The sequence below is a fragment of the Cebus imitator genome, unplaced genomic scaffold, assembly GCF_001604975.1.
Source record: "Cebus imitator isolate Cc_AM_T3 unplaced genomic scaffold, Cebus_imitator-1.0 Scaffold35, whole genome shotgun sequence".
Lineage (NCBI taxonomy): Eukaryota > Metazoa > Chordata > Mammalia > Primates > Cebidae > Cebus > Cebus imitator.
Window position 1 is genome coordinate 7,507,942 of NW_016107350.1, and position 3,554 is coordinate 7,511,495.

At 44.6% G+C, this 3,554-nt stretch overlaps 1 protein-coding gene across 2 annotated transcripts in view; it reads left to right on the forward strand.

The window, feature by feature from the left end:
* The window catches only part of RETREG1 (reticulophagy regulator 1), a 141,342-nt gene that overhangs the window by 46,273 nt on the left and 91,515 nt on the right, over positions 1-3,554 (forward strand). The gene's annotated exons all lie outside the window — the stretch shown is intronic.

The following is a 3,554-nucleotide window of genomic DNA, read 5'->3' on the forward strand; positions in this document are numbered from 1 at the left end:
TGACCTTGTGATCCACCTGCCTCGGCCTCCCAAAGTGCTGGGATTACAGGCGTGAGCCACCGCGCCCGGCCCTGATGTTGTCTTTATAGTTACTGCTTCTGGGCAAAAGGTTTGTGTGTGCTGGTTTTTCTCTTGGCCTTAAGAGCTATTTAAAATACCACTTTGGTATTTAAGTAGGCTGCAGTGAGGATAACAGTTAAATATTTATTACATCTCATGTGATGAAACTGGGCCACTGGAAAATGGACTAGTTTATGTAAAAAATTTCTCTGCCTCAGTGAAGAAAAACAACTAATTCAGAGTTTAAAAACAAGTGATGGTTAAATAAATTTTAAAAAATGAGTTGATAATGAAAAATGAATTAATTTTAACATTTTAAGAGCAAGAGCTTGGTTTAAAAAATTTTTTTTGTTTGGGGTGCTTTTTGAGTAATTTAACTGCATTACAAATCTGACTCAAGCCTTTTACATATTTGGAGGGGCCTCTTTTACCAATGTTTGAGCTAGTTTTTGTAAACTTGGAAAAAGTCCTCCTGGGAATAATTAAGCCCCATAAACCTAAATGTAATAATAAGATAGATTTTATCAGAAATAGTCACAAGGAGGTTACAAAAGATGCATTTAATTTCACTAAATGCACTCCATGTGGAGGGACGCTTTTGGTGGAGATCCGAGTGGACTGATGCTCAGAGAACTGCCTGGATTCTATTCCTGGGAGGGTTATTGAGGCCCGCCCCGTGGGAGGCACCCATCTCCTCCCTGATGGCAGCTAGAAAGCAGGGATGTAAGCTGGTACGGGTTTGCTATCATGGTGTACTAGGGATCTGCTTAAAATCCAGTTATGTTTTAAGTCTCTACAGTTTTTAAAGCAAGTCATCAACTAAGCCATCTCTAGATTGTTTTACTTTCTGTGTTTTCAGGTTTGAAGATACTTCATTCTCAGCATTCTGGGAAGGCAAACAAATTTGGTTTTGTTCACTTTGTTCTTTTCACGAATCTGTGGATTTTAGCTGTCTTCTTCAACGCATTCTTCCTTCTCTGACCTTTTCCCCTCTCTCCATCGTCTCTTTCCTTTTTTGTGTTTCAGGGAACAGACACCTAACCCCCCAATTTCAGCCCAAACAGGCGCTTGTTCTGATACTTACACATGTATCAAGGCCACCTGGAGGTGGGGCATCTCCTCGCATTAGAGTTTCATGCCAGAGTTGGTCGGTGGATCAGTCCGTGGCAATCCTTATTTATCTGCCTTGATTCATATGTGATAGAGGAGAGCCTGTTTTTCCTGACTAGACTTTGTAATATTTTCACCCTTCAGGAACTCCCTCAGGGAAATCTCAGGAGATAAAGCTGATCATAAATTTTATCTGCAACCATTTCGGCTTGGTAGAGTAAGCGAAACGTGGACTCGGGAAGCAAACTGAGCAACTTAGTGTTTCAGCGTGCATCAGGTTTGGCCCTAGTCTGTGCACAAGTTATAAGGAATAGACATGTGTAGAAGGCCAAAGATAAAGCTGAAAGACTTGACAGCTGTTCTTTTCTCTCTCCAGGCCCTTCACACACAGATCGTTTCCACTGTCAATTCATGGACTTGATATTCATGCAGATGTGGAAATTTCTTACTCACAAATTGCAGGAAACCTTTACCTTGCAAGGATTCAGTCCTTGGAAAACAATTAAGGTGGTAGAGTTGAAAGAGCGCCAGCCTAGAGTCTCATCTTTGAGCTAGCTGATTCCATTTCCTGCCTGTGGAGACGCCCCATGATAGACTGCATTTGTTTCTGTGGCTGTTGTAATAAATCACCACAGACTTGGCGTGTCATAACAGTAGAAACGTCTTCTCTTAAAGTTCTGAAGGATGGTAGTCCAAAGTCAGTGTCACCAAGCCCAAATCAAAGTGTTGGTAGGGCTGCCCTCCCTCTGGAGTCCCTGGAGAAGGATCCGTTCCTTGCCTCTTGCAGCTCCTGGGGGTTGCAGCATTCCATGGCTGGCAGCCACATCACTGCAGTCTCTGCTTTCACGGTCACCTGACCTTCTCCTCTGTCTACGTCAAATCTTTCCATCTTCCTTTTGTAAGTACACTTGTGATTGCATTTGAGGCCTACCTAGATAATTCAGTATGATTTTCTCATCTCACATTTGTTAACCTAATCCTATCAGCAGAGACCCGTTGTCCATATGAAGTGACAATCACAGATTCCAGGGATTGCAACTTGATATCTTTGTGAGCTATGAGTCAGCCTCCTATACCATCTGAACCTCTCTGTCCTGTAAAATGGCAGAAACCATCCTCATACCACAGGGCTTTATAAGAGAGCAATCAAAGCATCAAATAGAGGTGTCTTCGGCACAGTAGCCGTCTACTTTGCCCAGCTGACATATCATCAGGGTCACATGGGGTTTATGCATTCCTGGGTCAGTCTGTGTTGAGCTCTTTTCTGTGCTGATGCCCATTCTGGGTGCTGGGCTCCCGTTGGGGAAGCAGTCCCAGCTGGCCTCTATCCAGGTAGAGCCTCTCCTCAGTCCTGTACATCAGGCTTTTGCCCAAGGCCAGGCTTTGAGTCTTCACCGGATGACATTGCCCTAAGTGTAGCATTTCTACTGCATGAAGAATTTAAAGAAAAAAAATAGGAAAGATTCCTCTGTCTTCCTAGAGCTCTGTAGTCTGTGCTGAAGAAGCCCTGGTGCCAGCTTCATCCTCCTTCAGTAGAGTCTCTTAGGACAAAGGCCCACTGGGGAGCCCTGTGAATAGTTGGCAGCAGCCCCATCCCACAGGCCTCCTAGTGCAGGGCACTGCTGCGATGAATCAGTCTCTGCAGGGGACAGTTTGGCTTCACATTAGATCCAGATGCAGTTACGGTAACTCTGTGGCTTCAATCAGAGCTGCCGGCTGCTCTTGTTAGATGCCTCGGCTTACAGCAACGGCAGTGGCAACGAAAGGACAACCAAGTCAGCAGTGCTCTCCCCTTCCCTCTCTTCCAACTTCTCTGCGTCCCATGTTTTCTCACTAAAAGTATGAAATTTTATTGTTGAGAGTTTGAGTTTAATTGTATCCTTCCCCCAGTTATTATATTTGTTTGATTCTCTCATAAAATTTTAAGTGTACAGTATTGTTATCTGTGCCTGTTGTTGTATGGCAGATGCCTAGCACGTTTTCATCTTTGATGACTGTAACTCTGTTCCTAGTGAACAGCCAAGTCCCCCTGTCCCCTGTTCCCCCTTCCTCCAGCCCCTGGCAGCCACCATTCTACTTTCTGCTTCCATGACTTTGACAACTCCTAGTTGTTATCTTTGAAACCATCTTAGGTGCTTAATACGAAATAGATGGACCAGGCCGGGTGCGATGGCTCATGCCTGTAATCCCAGCACTTTGGGAGGCCAAGGCAGGCAGATCACTTGAGGTCAGGAGTTCAAAACCAGCCTGGCCAACATGGTAAAACTTCATCTCTACTAAAAATACAAAAATTAACCAGGTGTGGTGGTGGGTACCTGTAATCCCAGTTACTCAGGAGGCTGAGACAGGAGAATCCCTTGAACCTGGGAGGCGGAGGTTGCAGT